The sequence below is a fragment of the Anser anser genome (genome assembly GCF_964211835.1).
Source record: "Anser anser genome assembly, chromosome: 2".
Taxonomy (NCBI): domain Eukaryota; kingdom Metazoa; phylum Chordata; class Aves; order Anseriformes; family Anatidae; genus Anser; species Anser anser.
The window spans coordinates 122819566-122844599 of NC_139721.1; the positions used below are offsets into that span (position 1 = coordinate 122819566).

At 38.2% G+C, this 25034-nt stretch overlaps 1 long non-coding RNA gene across 4 annotated transcripts in view; it reads left to right on the forward strand.

Annotated features, from left to right (window-relative positions):
* LOC310894663 overlaps positions 1-25034 on the forward strand; it is a 138613-nt gene that overhangs the window by 89296 nt on the left and 24283 nt on the right. The window contains exon 5 of one of the 4 annotated variants that reach the window (XR_014580074.1): positions 19116-19762. The exons of the other annotated variants lie outside the window; for them this stretch is intronic. This is a non-coding gene — a long non-coding RNA (uncharacterized lncRNA). Of the gene's footprint in view, positions 1-19115; positions 19763-25034 lie in introns of those variants that run through there. 4 annotated transcript variants of the gene reach the window in all.

Below are 25034 nucleotides of genomic sequence, written 5' to 3' on the forward strand. Positions count from 1 at the left end.
CTCTTCTCTTTTTGCTCATATACTCTCTGATGTTGGGCAGCATTAGAGTCAGTGTGTCAGCTACTAATATTTTGCCTGAAGAAAACTTCCAAACAAGCCAATATAACATTTCCTTCTGTTTTGAGGTTACTTAATCATTTTAACCTTAAAAAGAAAATAGATTTCCTTGATACAAAATTTCAAAGTGTAAAGTTGAAATGTTTCATGTGGCAGCTCTTAAAGAAAAGAATCTCAAATTTTTCAAGCATTTCTCCTTCTCCTTTGAAAGTGTTAAATACCAAAAGTATTCAGTGGACTGGGCCTGTATCTGTAAATTCTGTTGGTTTTCCCAGACTGTACTTTTCTGATTTTTTTTACCTTTGGTGACCATTTCTTATTTATTAATAAGTAAACTCATGTGCAGCCAGGTCATCAGTCTCTGGCTTCTGAAAGTGATAAATCTAGTGTTTGTATCTATTTTTAAACTTAAGTGCAGGCACTTTTTGGATGCTTTCTCTCTTTGTTTTTAAATAAAGGAGATTAATATTATCATACCATTTTTTCCCCTTTGTAAACCATATGGGATTTTCTGTTTATTACTAAAAACATCTGGAAAACACTTCAGAAATATTTTAATTCCCTTAACAAGGTTCATGTATTAAGCATCCCTTTCCATCCTTCTCCAAAGGTCGCATATTTTGAAACAATCTCTGAGTGAGTTCACAGTATCACTCAGTTTATCTTTTGAGTGCTCATTAGTAGTCTCGGTGGTAACCAGGAAACAGTCACGCTGGAAGTGTCAGTCTTGATACCGATTCTTAAGTTTTTCTGGAACAAAATTTGTACTGTTTTAAGTATGTCTGGGGTCACCAGATTTGTGCTGGCTTAGCAGCCAGATATAACTCTCTGAGGGGACCAATTGGAATTTGTTTGCAGTCTTTTATACTAGAGTCAAATCAGTAGTAGACTTCATTATGGGTCGGATAGTAACACATTTCTTAACTACTTTGTGTGTGATTATCGCTAGTGTGTGGTTTGAAAGCTCCTAGTCAGGATGGCTCTAGATATGTATATCAAACTGTGAGGTGCCACCTTTATCATGTAAGGTATTTGCTTTGGCTCAGCATCCTCACTTCAGTTTTGTGATACGAAACAACTTCAGGAGTGGCCATCTGCAGCGTATAAAAGCCCTCTCCACAGGCTATTTGAAAACTTCAGACTTCTTGGGGTTTATTTTTCTGTGGCTGTTTGTCAACTGTTTTTAAATGGTAATTTTTCCTGGAGAGGACTGGGTTTTCTCAGACCTGTATTGGGGCCCTGGGAGCACTAGCAGGCCTTGGGGGCCCTGACCGGCCTCCCTAGGCCGTGGGATGCTGTCATAGCTGCCAATAGCTCTGGACTCCTGCTCTTTCAGGAGCAGCCATCCCTTGGGGTATCCTGGCAGCCTGTGCAGGACCCTGGCAGCACAGCCCCATCTGTACCGTGCCTCTGGAGAGTAATGCCATTTTGGTGAGGCAGGGTAATGGCTGTTCCCCTTCAGGATTTAGGGAGGTTATGTGACGTGGCAATGTGTGTTCTTATTGGTCTTCTGGATTTATTTCTGCATCGATAAGGACTGCTTTTTTGATGTGAAATGCTATTGGTTCAGTGCATATATAAAGGCAGTTGTGCACGTGGGTGTGTTGTTACCTCTCGGATACTGAAGACAAGATCTTGGGAGAGCATTTCAGATGTCTTGTTGGAGTTTGCAGGTGTTTTGTCCTGTGGACAGGAGAAACAAGATGCACAACTCTGTAACTACTGTTCATATTGTCAGAAAAACTTAATGTTTATGGTACCTTCTTAAAGCTGTATAGTACAGGATTTTAAGACTTATGATATAATTCATGGACATGGATGGATCCCAGGTCTGGTAATGGAAAACAGAGACCTTCAGAATGAGGTCATTGCTTTAGAGACTCAGTTGTACAGCTAGTTATTACCAAGTGTAAGCTTTACAGCTGTGAAGGGACATTCTTCAACACATTCAGAAATACACTCCTTCTTTGGTACTATGTAGCTTTGTGCTAAAGCTCCAGTTGGGTTTAAAAATGACTGTGTACTCAGTGGTACATATGAAGTAAACCTGTCTTGGGAGATAGTTGTCCCTATCACCTAATATTGGAAGGGTCATAGTTTCTGGGATCTGGAAAGCAGAAGGGGAAATGGACTTTGGGAAATGTAGGTGGTGTTATGAGTTACAGGGGAACTCTGGCAAGTTATCCTTTAAAAGGATAACAACTCTGCATTTGGATTAGGTTTCTTGTACATGCTGAAATGTCACAGCCAAGTGGAGACCAAGTCTCATTTCATTGGGGTCTGACAAGACTGAAATACAAGCAATAGAGTTGGGTAGCTACTTTAAAATCAATAAGAATTTAAAGCGTATCTAGTGCACACGGCTAATGCTTTTACAAAAAACATGTACTTATTTCTACATGAAAATATTGCCGAATTGTTACATACTTTTCTGTCACTAGTTCTCAGAGTTATATTTTCTGTCTTTATAAAGTACTGTTTTACAAGTGGAGATCCCAGAGTTCAGGGAGATAGTGGTTTCTTTGCAGCTTCGGAGAGCATCATCTAGTCTGGGAAAAGAATCTAAATCTCAAGTCCGTGTTAAGTGCTCTGCTAGGCTTCAGTGCTGTAAGTGTAAACATGAAATGTTAAATGAGTGCATTCTCTCTATTAAGGGGAAAAAAAGGAATGTTCTTAAAACACGAAGACTGCCTCTTACCTTCTGAAACCTACATTTGCTTTCAGTAGACTTTATTTTAACTGCTATTTATACAGCATCGAGTGCTCTAACTGTGATTACCTGTCTTACAGGACGTAAGCATTCACTTAGCTTGATTGAAGTCAAACATTGTGATTTGTGCAAAACAAGTATATCATGAACCCTAGACTAGCTATCTGTGGGTGAAATCTCCTTGTTTCAAAGCGCTTGAGGGAGTCATTACATTAGGCAGACAAAAAGTCTTTTATGTGAACTTTTCTGTTTTCTCTAAGGGTATGCTTTCTCATCAGATCTACAGGATAACTTAAGAAATCTAGCCTAACTTTTTTCTCTTTAACTTTAAAGGATCTTTGGCTTAATGTAGCTCAGCATAATTTTCCTGACATGCATAAATTACAGGGTTTTATGTTTTTATTATTATTTTAGAGGAGACCTGCAGGTTACAGGACTATGTTTCAAGCAGAGAATTTAGTAACTAAATAGTTCCTTAGTTCTGGGCAGATAAGAGTTTAACCAGTGAGTGCATCAACAAAAACCTTGTAAATAGCCTTTTAATTCTATAAATACTTGTATGTAGATACAGTCTTATGTAAGTAAATAATCTTGCTGACTGCTATAGGGATGCTTGAAAGCTTATGGGTTCCTTTTGCAGAACTAAAGCTTAAACTGCAAGGAAATATTCTAGGTGTTGATCTCTGTCTAAAACCTCTTGAAGCTGGATATGTGAAATGAAGGTGTTGCTTTCAGCTGAGCCAGGAAACCACCTTTGTTCCAAAGCTAGAACCAGGATGACAGCCTGAGTCTCACTTGGAGTCCAGGGATAGCTCTTAATATGGTAGTCCTGTCATATCTGTTAGACTAACTTTGCAATATTAAGAGAATCAAGAAGAGAGTCTGATGTTAAGCCTGTTGTAAATTAGGAGGAGTGGTAACATCTAAACTTTTTGGATCCTGCTGGTAGCTCATAGTCTTACAGATATAGGGACCTTGAATGCTGTTGAGGCTTGATGTTATATCGGCTTTAGGAATCAATCCAGCATTGGCTCTGCTGGGCATTGGAAAGGTCCTTTAACAAGTGAAATATGCAGTGTGGAGCATGAGAACCAGATGTGGAGGAGTAGATACGTGACCTCAAAGATATGTTTGCTTTTAAACAGAGGAATAGGAAACATCAGCAGAAAAAGGGTACGTGAATAAAGATTTATTTCTGTGACCATGTGGGCTGTGATATGGAGATAATGGAGATTTATCACCGATAAATCTCCATTTGGTCTACAAGCTTTGAGACACTGAGGCACTTGCAGTCCTCCATTGCATGAGTATCCATCTACAGTGAATAAGTGCTGAAGTCCTTTGTGCTTTATTACAAATGTGGCTATTAGGTCATGAAGAATATTGTGCTGCTTGTAATTAATTTACTGCCACCAATCAGATTTGAAACTTTTATGGCACAGAACAGTAGTTGGCCACAACACTACTGAGACTTACGGGAGTAGAGGACCTGGCCCAGTGCCCCACTGCCTGTGAATAAAAAAATAGATTAATGTTGTCAAACTCTCTCTGTGTACCACTGACTGGAAATATTTTGGCCTCTGTTATCAGCTAGCCTATTTGTCAAATGCTTGATTTTAGCATAGTGCCATTAGTGTATATTAGGATAACAAAAAATCCATATTTTTCCAAAATAGTGCATCCTATTCCACACAGAAAAATAAGGTTTATTCATCAGTACTCTAGTCTTCTCTCTCTGACAGACCAGAAACTCCTGATTTAAACAACACCTCAAGTAGAAGTCAAGTAATCTGCATTGTTGAAAGTGCTTATTTGTTCCACTAGGCCACGTAAAACCTGTTTTTCATTTCTATACGTTGTTTTTTGTTGTGTATAACTAGTATTACAGTTTTGCTTTCAATAACCGATCGATGCTCAAATTCTTACTTGCGAAGGTGACTTTGTTTTTTGAGCTTGTTCCCTCCAGGTCGGTGTCCCTTCTTTTTGGCAGTGGGTGTAGCTCAGTTACCAGGTCTGAACTCTGTTGTGTTTTCTATGCGTCAAGTCACCCTCATTGCTAAATTTCCTTTCTGCTGGGCCAGTAAAAGCACCCCTCCCGCCTTTCTTGTTACTCAGCAGCTTCTCCATCAATTATTTTACTCTGCTAAAGCCTGCATGTGCATCTATCTTATCTATGAAACTGTAGCTTCACTCAAATAGTGCAGCTTCCAGTAGGATTTTTGGAAGAGAGCTAGCAAGTCTCTGCTGAAAACACAAAGCAGCAAGGGCAAGAACAGTTTCCTCCTGCCTCTGTCACCAGTAGCTGTGGCAGTGGTCCTCAAATAGGTACTTGTTTTCTGCTTTGCTGTCAGATTTCTCTGCATAATATGAGATTTTAGGAAAGAAACTTAAATAGTGAAGATGAAGTAGCAGGTGGCAAAAATAATGGGTTCTCTTTCATCCTCCGTTGTGTGATCATGTAAGTGAGCCATGTTATGTAGAGGGTAAACCCAGAGGGCAGAGTTTGGTCTGCACTGGCGAACACTGGGATGTTTGTCAGCATTTGATTTTTCACTGGCTAGTTTTTAAAATTATTAAATGATATTTTAATTGATTTCAAACTGAGTGTCATAGTTAATGCATGCAGCTGAGGAAAGGAAATGTACTTGTGGCCTGTAACTAGAAGGGTAATACTTGCATTTTTATTACTATTTTTAATAATATCTGTCTTCATGAGCTAATATCTGATGCAAGACTGGAGGCTTAGTCAGACTTCTCTTGAGTACTTTGAGGTTTTTCAGTAATATAGGTTTAAAATGAATTACTTAGAAGTGGAAATCATCGAGAGAAATTTTTAAATCCATGTTGCCTGGAGGTTATTCTTACTGTTCGCTGAAACTGCAGTCTTGGAAAATGTAGCCTACCGTCTGATCAATAACAGTTTGTTAATTTGATCTAAAGACTGTAGGTTAGCATAGAGGCTGGTATTTCTTACTGGCTTCTGGAAAAGTGTTAAATATGTTTGGGATAAAACTAGTAGACTTATACAAGGCTTTGTGTTTTCACAGACATTCCTCTAGGCAATGCTTTGTGGGGAAGAAGGAGGGATTGATATCATCAGGACCTGGCTGAAAAATCTGATTCTTTTCTATCAGAAGAAACTAAAAGAGCATTCTTGACAAGTGTCCAGGGGGGAAAAAAAAAACAACAAACACACCACCTTAAATAGCTATTGCATTCTTTGTTTCATTTGGAGAACACTGGAAGGCTTTCTTTTAAATTGTTTTCTTAATAACGTTAAACCAAATGTTTCTGTATTACATAATAATCATAAATTGAGGTAACTATGGGAATCTGGCATGTTCTTTTTCTCTAAAACGTTTGAAAAATGCTGTTTAATCATCTGAATGTTTTACTTTTTTTAATAACTTTGCTGCAGAAGAATAATTGAATTAGTAATGAGCTTTCTGCCTGCTATACTGTTTAAAAATATATATTTGCATTGAATTCCAGGGAGCTGACTGGCAGAAGTGGGAAGGGGAGGTGGCTTTCTCAACTTGAAGTTATTGGCTGTACTTTTGTTTAAAAAAAATTAATTGAAAAACAGGCTGAGCTGCTTCAGAAGCAGCTTCAAACCTGTTTGCTGCTTTCCTTTAGGTGAGCTCAGCAATCCCTTTTGCTACTGACTGTTGACTTGCTAATGAACAAATTTAACAGATAGCAAAGTTCATAGCATGTATAATCATAATATGAACTAAAAAGTGACTTTTTTGATATGACAGCTTCTGAACATCTGACTTTATTGTATAGGTTCTGATTATTTGAGGTTATGAGGAAATTCACTGATACCTTATTTACCTGATTATTGAAGAAAGGCAGCAAAGCAGGCTGTAGCATAACTTGTAGCCTGCAGTTTGGGAAGGTGCTCTTCTGAGGCTCTTGTATGTTGAGCTCTGCTGTAGCTGTCTGCTTGGCATCCTGGAGTGACGATGGAGATGTATTTCCTCCTAAATGGCCAGTGATCTTTTTGGGAGCATCTGCCAATTTTTCCCTCTTTTTCTCTTCCAAACTCTTAGAAATTTGAAGCTTATACTGAAGGGGTCAGCAACAAAGCTGTAATAGGTAGGATGTTAAAGGAGAGCAGGTCTTGCCCACGTGCTATGTAGATTTGGGCAAAATTGTCTTTGTGGCTCAGAGTTGCTCAAGCTCAGCAGCTATCCCTTCAACAAGCTCCCTTGTTCTGCTTTTGCTTAGAGATAGGGCAGTAGCTCCTCTGATATGGGAGAGGGGAATCGACTGAAAATTAGGGATGGAAGGTGTCGCTAAGACTATCCCTCCTCTTGATATAGATTCAAAAGAAAATCTGACGTCTCTGCTCACAGGGAGAGATGCCTGGACAGGGTTTACAGCCCAGCAACCCCGTAACAGCAGGGGTGATGTAAGCCAAGGCAGCAGCACTGAAGCCCAAAACCTGATGGATGGACTCTCTTGGAAGCAAGGGCTTCTTCTTTCCAATTTGTTCAGTTTGGGGACCTGACATGGTCCCTTCCAAACTGAGGTAGTTTCTTCTGTGTAATTTTTTCCAACAGACAGTTTTCTTTTGGAAATATATAACTGACAGATCTGCAGAGGTTCTGGCAAGAGATGGATTTCTATTGCTTACCCTGAGTAATCTGAGCTAATGTTGCTTTATCCTTGCACTTAATCTTGTTGCTTTTTAGTTTTTTTTTAAATTTGGATAACTTGTTAAAATCGAAACAATTGATGTTGAAGGTAGAAAAATACAGCCAGTTCAAGAACTGTCTTTGCAGTACTAAATATATTCAAGGAAGAAGCTGCATATGTTATCTCTAGATGTATGTTTGCTCAAGAAATCTTTGTCTGTTTGAGGTGTTACAGGGTATAAAAATACATGGTAGGCAGTCCTCACTGAGACTAAACTGCATTGGGTAACAGGATCCATTTACCTTTTGGTCTGGAAATTTAGATTTGATACTAGATGTTGTGCTCAGGATGTGTAGCCAATTTTATGTCATGAGCCACTAGACATGCTAATACGGAGGAAATTACCTATGAACTATTTTTAACTTGCTTTCTGACACATATTTACATACATCCTTGATGGGTATGATTTTTTCCTAAATTATCTTCTCATAGAGTGAGCAAAAACTTTTCCTAGCTTGTTATGAAAACAGAGTCTGTGCTTTACATAAACCCTAAACTTAGCCTTCTCCTGGGAGTTGGTTTATTAGCAAACAAAGTGATACATCTCAAATCTCTGGGGCTTGGCTGCAGCTGGGATTCCTCTGCTGGGACTCCTACACTTAAGTTAGGAATGCATGACTAGCTCTTGAAACGTATGTGTAACTTAAGCTGCCCAAGAGAAGGCTTTAACATTTTCCAGTTCAATCTTTTTGCAAAAAAAAAAAAAAAAACACACCACCAATCTTTGAAGGTTCCTAGTCCAAATGTATAAATATATTCAGAGGGGGAGGGAAAGGGAGGCTTTTTTCTTCAGAACACCAGGTCCTTTGAAGGCCTCTCGTTTCCTTGGCTCCTGAGAATCCATTTCTGAAACAGCCATCATTTAAAGTGACTTGCTTACCTTGCCTGGAGGTATAGGCTAGTTTTGTGTAAATGATCGAATCCTTGAGGACAATAATTACTCTATGGTGATGACCCTTAGAGTTAAACAAGCTCTTCTGCTTGTTTAACGACTTAAAAAAGTGGTTATTATAATAGCCAGTTTTTGTATATATGATTTTCTATCTAGGAAATTTAAATAAAATGGAGTAAACTTACCTTGTGGTAGAAGATATTAAGGTTGCAGTTGAGAAAAGCAAGAAAAGAATGAGATTCAAAATATTTTATTGTGAAAATGTGTGGTGGGAAATGTGATGTTAATGTTTTATTGCTTTAAGGCTAACCTTCCTTATATGGTACTTTGAGAGACCATATTTTGGCATACTTGACAACATAGAGGATTTGAATAAAGAAATATAGGAATGGAAGATGAGGTCAGAGGTGTACGTGTCCTGTGTTGATGGGCCTGACTTCTAATGGACTGGAGAGTGGTCAGTACTTGACATTCAGTGAAAGAATATGAACACAAGCAGACATCAAGTGAGGCTTTTCCCCCCCTCCCAATTGCTTTTAGCAATCTGTGGCTTAGAGCCTCTGATTCAAAGGCTGTATCCACATCTTTGCATTTCTTGGTTCTTGTAGGACTTCCCAACGTGTTGTCTACAGAGAAAGCTGTCCTAAAGCTAACCCAAAGGCAAATGGCAGATAGCCACAGGCTTGGCTTTTCTTCTTTTTTTTTTTTTTTTTTAATCTTGATACAGTATTACTGGCTGCTTTTATGCTTTGCTTTCTGAAGCAAGAGCAGGATTGACATTTCCTTCAAAAAGGCGTTGCAAGACTGCAGCATCCTGACCATGAAAAATGACTGGTCTGAGGGATGGTATGGTTTTGCTCAGCTAGGCTACTATTGCAGGGTGGCTCTTGCAGCTTAATGCAAAGAAATTGGTGCTCTCAGGCCAGAGAACTGGTGCGGAAGTGCTGCTTATTGCATTTCCTAGGATACATCACCTCTACCTCTCTTTGACTTGTCCATGGTAAACTCTATTTAAACCTGTTTGTAGTTCTGTCCCTCTTGATCTTCTGTTATGTACATTTTATTAAAGCTGTGCTTGTTAAGGTAAATACTGTCTGTTTGCAAAATTGCTAAGCCTGTTAAACAATTTTCCTGACAAAAAAATAGTACTTAAGAGATCTGGTATACTATAAAATACTAAATAAATATGGATGCTTGCACACTTCTCAAATTTAGGACATTACCTTTGTTAAAGGGTTTTATGGGAAGCATATTCAAACTGTTTTTGTCTGATTCCAGGTCTTTCCCCCTAGTAGGTACTAATTTTAAATGCATTAAAAATATTCAATTTCAAAAAGAAAATTAAGTGATTACCAAGGGGAATTAGGCACTTTAAATCGTTGTAAGTTTTAGTGTGCTTATATGTTGAGAGTTCTGAAGCTCAGGTGTTTATCTAGGAATTGACAAGGATGCCCAATAATGACCTTCCTGAAACAAATTTCTTTTGGTGACTTTCAAGCAAGAGAAGGAAAATCTACTTTGTGAAGTCTTGAAACTGTATTGCTACCTCTTTGTTTCAAACAACCCATCTAGTAAAACAAACCCAGATGATGCATGTTTGTATAAGTAACTTTTTGATAATCTGGGGGCGACTAATGTGGTTGAAAATCAATCAGCAAGCCAGGCCCCTGGGAAAGTAACGTGAAATAGCACTACCAAGCTGCAGGATGTGTGTGCAGTACATAGAAGTAATATAAGTGGGGCCTCAGACTCTGTCTTTCTCCTTCAAGATTTCCTTGGCCAGTATGACCCTGCCAAACACTTTCTCCATTTATTGTTGTCTGTCCTGTGACCTGCAGAGTCCTGAAGACCAGGTGGTGAAACAGACAAAATTGGTCTTGGTAGCTGTTCTGCCTACTTCCTCTGTGCCTGCTTCTTCCATGCCTCCTTAGAGGGACAATTCCTCCTGCTCTCCCACTCTGTCCCCTCACTGCTGTTAGCAGGTACCCAAGCATTGCTGAGATTTGCTGCCTTCGGTCATGTTCACCCTGGCCACATCAGTGAGCTCTAGCATGGCACCTGCTCATGATGGGGACAGGCATTAATGTTCCTCTGTCCTCTTGTAACCACAAATCATGTCTAAGTAAGCAGGAGGTAGAAAAACACTGTCACCTTCCTGCTTTTGAAAATGCTGCTCATTTGAGCAAGGAAGATTTGATGCTTGCTGCAGAAAGTAACTGAGTTACAAACACAGACCTGGTGCTGCCTAATGTGCTATGGATTAAACTCATTTTCCCCTTCTAAGCTAAATGTATTTTATTGAGCTTTCAGGAAACTTAGATATTGTCATCTTATACTACATAAACATTTCAGTGAAATGCAGTTAATGTTTTTATAAGCTTATAATGTTTCATCTAAGTACCAAATTAATAAGACATTCATGTAATGATCTTTCTTGCAAGATAAGGTCAACAAATTAAAATGTCTAGACATAAGGTTGCTTTTTTTCCATCTTTTTTTAAATCAAAATTTCCCTTACCCCTGTGTGCATGTTTAAATATGTTTTGATACTAAAAGGGGAAGATGAACTTCATTGTGGACTTCTTCCTTTTATTTTCTATCAAACGCTCCTTACAAAGGGACTCTTTCTGAGTTTCCATAAACTATCAGCAGTTCAGTCATGACCATTTTTCTAAGCTTTCTGCATTGGAGACAGTGGTCAATGCAGTCTTTCAGGTCAAGTGGCTTATCTAATCTATTTCACCAGCATCCTTATCAGTCAGAGGTTTATTTTCATTCAGTGTTGGCTTCAGAGGCAGATATCTATACAGACAATGTCTAGGAGTTCTGCAGTTCCTAGTTTCACTTTTTTTTTTTAATTTACTGTGATTTATTTTTAAACTCAGTAATGGCCTCAACTGTTGTGGCCTGGGTTTATGAAATTTCATTGCCACCTGACTTCAGAAAGGGGTTCTAAATAAAATATGTTTCTATTTAAAAAGTTAATAATGAGGTGAAAACACCAGTTCAATGAAAACCTACTTATAATTATGGACAGAATATGCTGAGGAAGGACATTTTGAGTGGTCTTGGTGTGAGAGTGAGGCTTTCGCAAAATAGATCAAATTTTCTATTAATCATTAACTCTGAAGTGTTATTTTGAAAGAATAGCTACCTGCAGCTATATGCAAATCCTGTGCCCATGTTGGTGAGAAAGAACAAAATACATCAATCAAGATGGAGTTTTATTAATGATTCAAAAGTAGGTTCTGCAAAAAGGTAGCTTGATCTAAGCAAACAGGAACTACAGCAGTGTGCTTTTTTTTTTTGTCAGCTTACTGTATCTTGGCTATCAGGAGGAGGATTTAGCTGCTTCTGTATCCTCCTAAATCTCCTAAAGAGAAGTAGTTATCCTTCAAAATGTGATATTCCTGAATGGTGCAAAATCTTGTACTCCAACTGTATGGTTCTGTAAATTGATCCCTTGAAATATCATATATTAGCTGTCACACATGTAGCATAGCATTGTATTTGCCATTGAAGATTCTTCAGTCTCTCCTGAACTAGTGTAACAGGCTATGGCTAGCTTGTTTCTAGTGGTTTTGTAAATGCCTGTGATGCCGTGTAGTTCTTGTAGGCTCTCCTGGAGGTGTTAGATGCTAGGTTAGAACGTGCCTCAGGGAATACTGAGCTTGGCTACAGCTATAGCTGTGCAACAAATATTACCCATATAAAATAATTGCACCAGGATTAACTGTCTGATCTTAAAACTCTCCTGTTCTTAAGATGCAGTGTGACTTTGTTTCCATAAGACCTTTCCCAAGTTTCTAAAAATTCAATCTGTTCAAGCGTTCCAACTTGTTTTCCACTGACATTAAGAAATGTGTTTTGTATAGATGGAAGATTGTTCTGAAGCTATTTATGGTTGCAACACCTAAAAATCAATACTTGAAATAGGCTTTAAGGCAATAGTTAAGCCCATTATGCTTTAAACCAAAAAGACCGCATTCAGGGAAGCCTTCTGAAATGATTTAGAATGTGATAACCTTTATTTTCTCTTTCATCAAAATTGCTTTGCCATCCACAGAATGCCAGGAAATGTTACCAGATTCACAGGATCAGTAGTTGCATTTTCATGTCAAACATACTCTGTTTCCATTTTTGAAGTATGTTTCCATCTTTCAGATTCTACATGCTTCTGGGCTAGACCCACTTGTGTGACCTTCTGGCTTCTACGGAAGACCTTTGTATGGCTTCCACAGTGAATCAGCTCAGTTTCATTTTAGTTTTCAAATTAGAGTCTTAATATTCCAATCATGATGTGTGACTACGGTCTGTGGTACTATTTCTTATTACTACTTTTGTAGTTATGGGATGTCTGGATGAAAGATTTTAATTTCAAGGGTGTTTGCCCTTGGGAAATTCCCCAGAGGAATATGGAACTGCTTGGTTTCTGGAAAATCAAAGAAAGAATTCTGAGAAATGGGAGTAGACAAGTTGTTCTGTTTCATAATGAACGCAGCAGGACAGCCAAACAGTTCATAGATGAAGAGGGAAGGGATGAGGTAATGGTTTTGCCGTATGTTGTGTAGTGGTGGGTTTTTGGTGGTCAATTGAGCACATTTATACTTCTTCCTGGCTTCTACTGTTACAAAAATTTGGAGACTTATGTTTTTAAAACCTTCTCCATTTAATCCTCCAGTTAGCGTTAGAAGGGGTCATGGTATTACTGACTTTTTTTTCTTCTTTCTTGATTTTAAACACATCCATCAGGATACCTGTTTAAAATGGTTGCATCTTACATAGCAGGCCCATCTCAGAAGTGAGATTTGAGGGGAAAAATATTAAGTCCTTCAGAAGATCATGGAGCTGGAGGATGTTGTAGGGAATCCCTTCCATAACTGTAGGATAATCTCTTTCTTCTGAAGCTGGAATCTTGCAAGTGTCTTTCATGGTGTCTGTATACAGAAAGCGGAACACTTGGAAACTAGTCTTTCCTTTTCTCCTATCCTCTTCCCCCTTTCTTCCTAAAGTAGCCAATCTTTTGCAGAAGAATGGTATGACAGGTCTTCAAGAACTAAGTCTTTATATGGTGGGAGTCTCTATCAAAAAATACCAAAGACTTCTTTGTGCTAAAACCTCATGATAGCTTGCTTTCCTTCAGGGGAAAGAAGGCAAAATAAAAGCATCCAGTCTCATGGATGCAGAGTATCTTGGATGTTCTTGATTTTAGTTCCTGACTTCTCTGAATACACTGTTTCTTCCACAGTGAAAATCTTTTGAAGTTTTTTTTTTTCTTGGCTCTGAGTCAGAGGAGCATGGCTAATCAGAATGTTTTTTTCATTAACTGATTTGATCATTAATCTTACTTTTTTTTCAATGTAAGCCACAAAAACTTGACTTTTTTTCTTGTTTCCTGTGTAGTATTATTTCTGAAGAAGTTATATTGTTGTTTGTAGATTACACCATTTTGCTAAGCCTGTTTTAGGAAGGTGTCTCCCTCCCTCCCTCCCTTCAAAACTTTGAACCAAAGCCTGATGTATTTGAAATTAATTGACTCAGTCTTTTTTTCTTAGTAACGGTGCTGTCAGTTGCTTTAATTATACCATGTGTCCTGCTCAGTCTATGTGTTGCCTGATTAGCCCCAGATGTATGATTGATAACTCTAGGAACAAGGTGGTGGTGGGAAACCCAGGATCTACAGATCCCAGCTTTAGCTGGAAGAACATACTCTAGCCCATGTACTTTAGTACATGGCTCATAGCTATCATTAGTACATTCATAGCTTTCATTTGTAAAAATTGCACTATATATCACATTGCTGTATTAAACATAATATAAATAACTTTGGAGACTCTGTGATGCTGGAACACTTAACACCTTCCTCCTCTTTGTATTTCTAGAAAAATTTGTCTTTGACTTTTGACTGCAAATGCATGAATAGCTTTCTCTGCCTGTTAATGGAACATTATTTCTGCTTTGCTGCTCCCATGACAATGACACTTTTATATAAATGGCACGTGTACTGTACATGTGACTTCTTAAACTTGCCACTTGAAGTAAAAACTCTTGATCAAAATGAAGTCTTTGACACATGTAAATTGTAGTTAATCCTGTTTATATAACCTTTGGTCATTACTGCATTACCTGAGTTCCATTTCCATAATCCAAGAAAAGAGCCATGTTACCTAGCCTTGATTATTTTTTTCGGTATTGGGAAGATTTTATAACTAGTCACTTCTTTCACCCGGGATCACTGAACATAGTCTTGCTCTTTGATTTTTAGATTGAAATTTGAAAGTAGTTGGCTACTTAAAAAGTTGAAGTGCAGCCTTTTCAATAAATGATTGAGCATCTTATCAGAGATGTTCCGTTAAAACAGTGAAAGGATTTATAGTTTTTTTTGTAATTTTCATCAAAATGTTTTCCAATTGAAAATTCTACTTAGTTAGAAATGAAGTGTCCCTGTATTCTGCAACCCTGACCTTGCCAATGTTACTCTTCCTGACATGTGCAATGTGCATTACAATATGTGCTCTACTGATGTTCTGGCCTTTAGGGCGATGTCTACATTAATAAACTACGCTGCTACCCTACTGACAAAGCCACCCTACCAAAAAGGGAGTATAGTTTAACTGTGTGAATGCAAGCAGCACTGAGCCATTCGTCCAAACGAACGAAAAAAGTACACAAAATAGGATGTGTCCCATTTTCCTTACTAGTGTAGGCATAGCTTGTGTTTGTTTTCTGAAAGTGGGTACACAAATTATTATTTGTGTGTAATTTTAATTTGGTGGTAGATATGTGCCTTATGTTGATCGCGCTGAAGGTATTTCCTTTTTCTGTGTAACGTGTTGATATTACACAGGACAGTGGCTTTCCTGCCACATATGGTCCCGGAATTTAAGTATTCCTTTCTGGACCTACTCCGTATTGACTTTCCTCAGAACAGTGAGTTGAAAAAGTGTCCCAGATGAAGTTTTGATTTGGAAAGGAAAAGTAAGACTTCAAGGGCTCCCACAGCAGGTTTGCTGTTTCAAACTGATTTTGTGTAGAAAGGGAATTGGAAATTGTTGCATTGCAGTAAAAACTCCTGAGATAACTGGCATATGAGAGGAACATGTGACTGACCTACACCCACAAAGCGGGTCGGAAGGGTTCTCTTTGTTAACTTTGAGAGCGGAATTACTCCTTCCAGAGGTGGAACTGTGGTTTGGGAATAATAGCAAAAACTTCAGCTGGTTTGTTTTTGCAGTGGGTCAGACCACGTGATAAGTAGCTCACTTCTCAGTATGATAGTGTGGTTGTATTTCTCTTTTTTTGGTGCCAAGATCTTTTTTCATAGCACTGTATCTCCTTGGCTCAGTGGAATTATTGTAGATTCATTTTACACATTAAGAAATGACTAATAATCTAAGGGAGCCCTCTCACTTAACTAAAGGAGAAAATATGCTCCATAATTTAAAAAATAAAAAAAAAAAGCTATTACTGCCTTTGCTGTTTTGATACAGGAGCTAGTATGGTTATTAATACCTATAAAATGGATTGTATCCTCCTTGCTATCTTCCATTCTAAGTTTAATAGACTTTAATGAAATTTTCATAGTAAAATAACTTGCCAGAAGGTCAAGAAAGCCAAAAAATAAAGCTGGGAATGGAAGTCATCTAAATGTCCTTTTCTTTTGCATTTATGATGATAGTACTCCAGGCTAGAAATTCCCAGGAGCCAGTTACCAGCAATAAGGAAGGGAGGATGAAGGGTTAAAGGTAAGTGAACGCAGCATAAAGCACAGAGGAATTACTGCCTTTTTTGCTAGTCTGAGAAGTTTCCATTTGATAGGTTGACAGAGTTATAAATGCTGTGCTGCCTTAAATGCTTTCAGAATGACTTATCCAGAACCTTTTTATTGACTCTTAGCATGTTTTGATAATCCCTTGAACCCATGGTCATTTTTCATTGCTGCAAGAGCATCTTCTCTGAGGCTGAATTGCTGACTGGTTAAAGCTAGTAGGGCAGCAGAGCAACCCAAAAAAACCTTCATGCTTTGCAGGTCAGACACAAGTGCTTTGATTGCTTAACACGTTTTTCTTGTTTGTTTGAATTATTAAGAGAAATTGTTTAGTTTTTATAAAGTTCTTCACATGGTAACTCTAGTGAGGTTCTTATATAGCTAAAATCATGTCAATAAAAGTGTGAGGGCTTCTCTTTGTTTTGAAAGCAGAATTTTTAAGGGACTAAGAAACGCACAGCAGCAGGCATTAAATGTAGCCACCCAGTGCAGTCACAAATTGCTCTGCTCTGCAGAAGCACCCATGTTGGGTTTGTTTGCTGGGACCAGTGTGGCATGCTTCATCTCTTGGCATCTCTGGCTTTCCAGAATATCTGAATCTGTTAGGGCCTAGTCCCTGTGCTCAGTGGGAACTGAGGTCATATGTTGTGCTTAAGTACTGGGGCTGTGGTTGCAGAAGTCGATGCAGTCCGTAAAGCATGCACCGTCAAGATAAACAGACTGTGTTTTCTTAGACATAATAAAGATTGAGGAAAAACATGTACCTCTTACTTTACTTAACTAGAAGAAAAATTCTTTTCTCTGATAAGTATTACAGGAGTGGAAATATTACAGTGTGACAGGAGTGCATGGAGGCTGAATTTCAAGCTGAGAATTGTTCTGCCTCTGTTTCCCCATGTAGACTAGTGAAAATGAAATGGCATGATGAAGACTTATCCACTTCCTTTTGCTGGGTCTTGAGGAACCAGTTGTGGGTCATGTGTTTGCAAGTGCAGTCTTTCATTTGGGGTTTCTGGCTGGCTTGAAAAATTCATGCTTATCTTGATGTGGTTACCACTGTGATTCATCATCATGTAGAAGTATCTCATTTTCAAATCCAAGCTTCGAGAGCTAGAGAGAGTAAATGGTTGGCACGTCTTTCTTATGTGGGTGGGTGGTGGCATCTTGGGGATAGCTGGTGTGTAACCTGGGGAGCAGAGAGAGGAGAGGGAGGAAGCCAAAGGAGATGGAGGACTGTGACGAGCAGTGAAATAGCTGTTCTGGAGTAGTGTGGATGTGCAATCAATTCCTCTGCACTAAACCTTTACCTTCAGGATCCTTTGAATGACTTAAATCTTGCAGAGCAGTCTTATACAGATATCCATGTTTTTAGGGCATCTAAAAGATCAAAATGGAGAGACCAAATTACATAGCCTCTTCCTGCTCTGTTCTTGTACTATGGTGTCTGTTTAGGGATTTGGTGTGAAGGTAAACAAGTCTGTAGTAAAAATGTATATTAGTTTCAGATAACTTCTGAGCTGTGTGTGTAAAGAGCTTGATTAGTAAATCATGTATATGATTAGTAAATCATGTATATGTCTTCAACATAAATGACTTAAATCTTTTTTAACAAACTCAATGCTGCTAAGCTTCCATGTAACAAGGTAAGAACTGGACAGTTTTGTTTTTTTTCTCCTGACACTAATATTATGCTATTAAAAAAATGTGTGTATGTGCTAAACATTTCCTCCCCTTTTAACAGAAACTTCTCAATAGTGCCAACTGCTGTACAGACTGTTTTTTTGCTTGACAAAGGTTTCACTGTCTTCCGTTTATAACTGAAAATAGTTAGCAAAGAGTTTCAGTCCTTGTAAAATATAATTTTATATTCTAAACCATGCTAAGTGCTACTTACTTGGTCAGAGGATTAGCAGGGGCAAGAGTAAAATATCTCCTTAAGACAGGGTGGTGGGAAAGGACAGTAATTTACTAATAGTTGTGAAGAAATAATCTTGGCAGTATCCTGTCAGATAAGTTCAGGTGGGAATCTCGAGTAGACTTTCATCTAAATGATCTGAGATGGAAATTCTAGGAGTCTGACATGACATCTTGTTTCAGTAGTATAAAAATATGGAGAGTATGGATGTGGGCTTGATTATAGGTTTGTGGACAAAATCACAACTGATCCAAAAGATGGAGCTACATGTCAGTTGCACAAAAGTGTCTTTCTGCTGTGAAAGGGCAATATCCTTACAGTTTTGTATAAAATCGGTACTTCTGCAGACTAGACTAACTTGCTGTAATAGTCTTTTATTGCCTGAAGGGAAAAACTGCAATAAGAATGTTACCTTTCAGAGTAAGCATCTCCAAGTGCAGATGACGGCAGAAAAGGAAGGGGTATGTGACATAACCTTCCAAAAGGAAGGTATATGTGACATAACCTGACTTTTTTTTTAGTAGTTAGAGGAGGTACGTCAAGCCATGAGCCCTTCAGAGCGAGGTTCATTGGGAGACGATAATTTAATATAGCAGTGGAGAGAGAAGATTTGTGAGGTCAAATGCTCAGCCAAGATTTATTCCTGCACCAGTCAGCTGGTGAGGCAGGGCTACAGTGAAAGAGCCTGACTCCTAAATTTTTTTTTTTTTTTAACTTTTAAAGCTACTCATGTGCATAAGTAATTATGCATATTATTATACCATAAGGATTATTAATAAGGAATACTTTCAGGATGAAGCATTCTGGTTTGAACTAGGTTTGGACACTTTTTATTTTTGAATGTGCCAGAAAAACACTTGGCAGATGGAGGAGAATGGGATAGAGCTGCTTTATTACAAGCCTTTCTTCACAGTGCCTAACGAGGTCACTTTTCTTAATGCCCTCTGCCAAGAGAGTTGCAGAGGAATGTTCCTGGACTGAGGCATAAGGACCATGGCCACTCAATTTTCTCGTGTATGTTCTGTCCTCTGCAAGTAGGATTATCCACTTTAATCTTCTTGCCTTCCAGAATTATTTTTATTCCTGGCACGAGTGATCTGTGCAGATGTAGAAGAGAAGACTGGAGCTCCAAAAGTCAGAATAGTGGGTACAGAAAGGTACAGACCATCAGGACAAGCTCTGCAGGAGCCAGAGGAGTTGCGCCTCTGTTATACGCTGAATCTTTGTACTTCAGATTTTGCCAAGAAGTTGAAAAAGTTGCTGCCATCTGTAAAACTTATTAAATGATTGATTCCTAGTAGCAGAATGTACTGGGGTGTGGGTGGATGATATATCTGATGTAATGTGGTTTGAGACATCTGAAATAATAAAAAACAATTATATATTTTGGCCTCTTGACTGAAATAGCAAATATCTCCTTCTGCATAAATGAAATAGGTAACAGTGCAGATAAGTGGATGTCTTGCTCTTGCTTCCAAAGAAGTTAGAAACTCAGGGACTCTTTGGTTTTAAAATAAGTATTTAAAATGACCTTTGACAGGAAAGCTCTGAACCAAATAGTACTGTCTTGGGGAGGCACAATGAATAAAACGCAAGGAGAAATGGGGCTTTCATGACTGTCATTCAGTAATAAATAAGAATTATTATAGGTCCAATGATCAGAATCACTTTCATCATACTAAGACATGCTCAACAGTTCTTGTTGTGGCAAGCTGAGTGCTGTCTTCCTCTGTCAAAGCCATGTACACCCTTTATTTCTGTAGTTGTAAATTATTTTAGTGGCACTGTAGCTCAAGAGAGAAGTAGACTTCTCATCTAGAGAAGAAATGTATTCTGTGATATGCACAATGATAACTGCAATGGGTGCCCTGCTTTTCCATGATGCTATCAGGTTGGAAGTTAGGAGAAATTTCTTCTCAGAGTAGTTGGGCATTGGAACAGGTTGCCCAGGGAGGTGGCAGAGTCAGAGTCCCTGGGGGTTTTTAAGGAAATTCTGGACTTGGTGATTGGGGACATGGTTTAGTGGGTGTTATTGGTGGCTGGGGGACAGTTGGACCAGATGATCTTAGAGGTCTTTTCCAACCTTAATGATTCTATGATTCTATATAAAAGGTGATTCTATAAGACTGTCAGTGAGCAGTGCTGGTCTTCTACAACTTGTAGGTTTACTGTAGCACTGATGTGAGTGCACTAATCCAACTGCATGGGACTTGAAGTACTACCACAGACTTTTGCACGCATTTTGTTTTAAACTTCCTTAAGCAATAGCTATCCAGCAAAGCACTTCTTACTCATGTGAACACTTGAAGCTGATTAGTGTCATATGAGTACTCTGCTGTCAGCTGGGGAGTGTGCTAACCATTTCATGCCCTTTCCAGTAGACAGAACTCAAATTATGCATACAGGTGCTGTGTTCTGGTCTTATGGTTCTTCACAACACATATGACAGAAAATAGCAAAGCTGACATTTGATATGCACTTTTCCATGCTTGTTTAGTAAGCAAAAGCTGAAATTATATCTTTGAAATTACTCTTCAGATGCCATTCAGAGAATATTAGGAATAAATTAAACAACACAAGACTGAAGATCTGTGACTTTGGCTTCTAGCAAAGTCAGCCTTTAAAGTCAAGATCTGTTTTCTGTATCTTTCTGTAAGGTGCACAGCTGGGCAGCTCAATAAGTCCAAGAGGGAGTGAGGAGCAGGGCCTTATCAGACATTTACTTTCATCTCTTTGGCACTTCATTCTGTGAGACTGTATATACAGAAAGCAGATTGGTGTTTAAGCTCCCTACAGACCACAAAATATTGCTCTTTCTGCTATCTTCAAAGACTTCAGTAAGGAAAAACTGCCAGTCTTTCTCTAGAATGATTACTTGGAAAATGGTGTTTGAAGAGAGAGGGAGGATAACATTTTAATTTGAGGAAACCTTTTACTTCCACTTATCTATCTAATCAATTGATTCTGCTGTCATTAACATTGCAGTGTGTGGCACAGAGGTGGCAATCTTAAGTTTCACCTTGAGATGGAAGTCTTTATATTCTTAAATACAATATTTTCCAATTGTGAAGAAGCATTTCAGCATAAGTACTGTGGAAGTTATTGTGAAGCAATGCAGTCCTGTGTGGCTTGTGTCCCAGTGGTCCATGGATAATAGTGGGTGCTGTCAATGCACCCAAGAGAGCAGGCCATGTCCCCAGGCTTCCTGCAGACAAGGGATTCTTCCTTGCTTTTTACGAGGTGTAGTGTTTTAGTTGGTAATGTCACAACAGGACCAGGTGATCTTAACTTCTGAGCCCTGGAATGGTCTCAGTTGAAAGAGTTATTCTACAAAATAATCTGGGCTTTCTGGTCAGTTTTGAAAATTAAACCATGAATTTCCATGTATTGGAGGGAGGTTGGAGCATAGCATGCTGTTGGTATTTATGATTTGGCAAGTGCATCAGAATTTCAGGCTGCCTAGTGTATAGTTAAAAGTACCAAGAAAAAAGGTTTAGTCCTAGGGACCTAAATCTGCTGTATAAATTGCAATGGCAATTAAGATGAGATCACACTTACTGAGATTACCTGTTCTGGCCAGTGCTCCAGGTAGTTGAAGGAGGAGCCAGTTTAACAAGTCAGGTATGCAGTTGGTGCTACAGAAGTGTTACATGGGGTCTGGTGCTACCTATAACCTGGAGCCTTGGTGGATCTTTTTTGCTCCAAAGTATTCTGCTCCATGTTGTTCTGCTTTAAATCTGCATAGAAGAACAGTAGGGCAGAGCTTTTGGAGACAGTATTTTCTCGAGAAAAGGGGGCTTATTTTTTAAATAACAGTTCTAACAATTATTCTGTAAAGGTGCTTGAGGCTGATTTTTAACTGTTATGTTGTGTGTCAGATATGGTGTTGAAAAATTGAAAGTGTTTTGAAAGTCGAAAAAGTGTTGAAAGTTGAAAAGTGTTTTCAAACACTAACCTCTTTATCCAATAGTTTATTCAAATTGGGGAAAAGAGCTGTAGGCTATATGCTTTTGAGTTGTGAGCATGCAATTACTACAAAGGAAAAAGTGGCCTGTTACCATATTTTGACTTGTGGCATCCCATGATGCCATCCTGAATTTGTGCCATACTTACTTTCTTCTGTCACTATAAACTTTTTTATCTCACTGAATCATTATCAGATATATAAGAATGTTATTTAAAGTAATGTATTGAGTCCCTTTTAAAGAAGACAAGAAGCTTGAAATTGTGCCCATACCCAAAATGCAGATGGATATCTCTAAATCATTTAAAGTAGAGGAAAAAAATTGCAAATCAACATAAATTTGCACTATTAGAGATCCCTGGAATATTAGAGAAAAAACTTTTAGATCAGAAGCTTTTAGATCAGTTTTGACTTAAGGGTGTGTGAAAATGCAAGCAGTGAGCTATTTCAGATGTTTTTCTGAGCTCAAAAGGCAAGACTTTGTTCTTGCCAATAAAGAGGATTTCATTAAATATACTCAATTTCATTGCAGTTTCTCTTTTATCTGAAATAACCTTCTGAGTCCATATTTTTTTTCTATTTCCTCAGATCAGAAACGATAACAAAATGCTTCTGGAAGCATACTGTGTAATTATTAAAGTAGCCATGGAAAAGCTTTTCTCTGTGTTAATCTGTCTTCTGTGAATGAATGACTTACACAAACTTGGAGCAAACAAAAAAATATAAAAAGAGAAAGATAATTTAAAACTGGAGTCTGTTATTGCTTTTGCAAATAAGTTGCACATACGTATATGTGAATTAGCATGTTAGTTTTTTTAAGACTGTGGATAAGGTAGATATGGAAGAAAAATCTCAGAAGCAGAATTATTCTTCCCCTTTCAGTTCTATCATTATAAAAACAAATATTTTAATGAAGTAATTTTTATCAGAATTTTCATTTGACTAGATCATGGATTTCACCTCTGTATCAGTATATCTGATAGATTTGAGATGTCCTAAAATATAACAGTAGCAAGTGGTTAAAAAGAGCACAATGTACAAAAATATACTGTTGATATTTATTACAGAAGAGAACATTTGAAGGAATACTTAAAATACAGTGAGATATACTAAAATAATGGGTAAATAAAGGTACTGTTTAGTATAGCTAGGAAAAATGATAGAGGTAGTTTTTTCAAATGAAAGATATGCTTTGTCTAGTTCTTTAATACGTAACTTTTCAAAAAAAAAAAAAAAAAGCCGTTCATAGTTGAAGTAGTGGTGCCTTTTGGGGCCCCTCTAGAGCTTGATTCTTCTAAACCAATGTTGATAAAAGCAGCTATAACATACAAGAACAATTCTATTGCACCAAATAAATTAGATGTTAACTTATTCCTAGTTAAATTATTGTAAGCAATACAAAGATAAATTAGTTCCCATGGTATTAGTCCACACTTGCAGTGTTGCAATCTAGTATAACTGTCAAGACTTATTGACAAAATGTATTATTAATCTGTGGAACTAAATACTGTAAGCTGTGATTGAGGTAAAGACTATATCAAGCTTCAAAAAATATTGGACACAAGGCAGGTAACATTTGCAGCTTAGTCAGCTAAAAGAACAGCTGCCGAGTTTTCAGCTGAATTTGATTTGTGCTTTACTCACTTAAGGACATTATAAGCAGACGTACCAACTCATTCCTTCCTAATTCTTGCTCAGTAATTCTTTCCATTCACAAAGCCTGGTACGAGCTAAGGTCCATGCTCCTTCAGATTTTATTGATTTCATCTCCATTTGATATTGGAGTATTTACAGCTAAGAAGGGACCTAATAAAAGTACCCCAACTTCTACTGCTGGTCACTGTCTCCATGGCCTTCAGAGGATAATTGCAACCCACAGTAGACTGCTGAAACAAATGTTATTTGTATAAGCAGTTGAATTAACTCTTACTCTGAATTTAGCCAAAGTAAAGTTAGATTCTCTTGTAATATAAATGGAGTAATCTTCCAACAAACCTACAGTTTCCATTTTGAAGTCTGATTTCAGCCCAGTGAGTATGGTTTTGTTTTACTGGAGGAAGAAAAGGTGGGGAAAAAAGGGGGGCGAGGGGGGGAAGCGTAGGGGTGGAGGAACACAACTTTATTATTCTCATCCACTCCTTAACAAGCATGTTGAATTAGACACATGGATCACCCAGGTTTCCTTTAGCAAGGATGATATGAAAAGGCATGGTGAAGAGAGGCCGTGAGAGACCTTACCTTTAGAAGGAGCAGTATAAACAAAGCAAGTGCTTGCGTCATGTGCAAACATGCTTTATACGCCACTTAATTTATGTTAGAATTGTAAGCGGGGAAACTTGAAACTTGATCTCTGTAAAAGTGATCCATCTATTTCTGCTTTCTGCTTGTAATGAAGAAGAACAGTGTTTTAATTTGTGAGATGGCATTCCTGCTTCTGACAAGCAGTAGAGGGAGACCTTTGTATTTAAAACAAAGGTTGAACTTGCACAAAGTCTGTGGTTTTGGCCAACTGACTAGGAAAGCAAATCTGAAAAGTTGAGTTATAACTATAGACTTAGGGATTTTTATAGGTATTCCTAGGGAAACTTATCACATTACTCAATGGCCTGCACAATAATCTTATTTTCTATTATTAGTTTAAGTACTTTTAGGGTGGTTCGCCTGCGTTCTCAAGTCAGTAGGTCTTTTGGCTGCCCTTAATGTTTGTGGATCCTGAGCTGTGCATCTGTGAGGACAGATGGTTTTACCTGCTGTCTTGGAGGGGCTGTGCAGGAGGGTGCAGTGAGGGGCTGTTCTCCTCCTCAGACTTGCCTCACCCAGTATGTCTCTAGTAAAGCACTCATCTCGAAGGACGCACTCCACCTATCTCGCTCTGCCATGTTCACCAGCTTAATTTTTGATCCCATGTTAGTCAGCACAATTCACTTCTTTAAACCATGGCTGACATTTTTATGGTGGTGGCAGTGATAAATCGAGAGTAACTGCGTTAGTTAGGATTATTGGTTCTCACTTTCCTTTCATTGC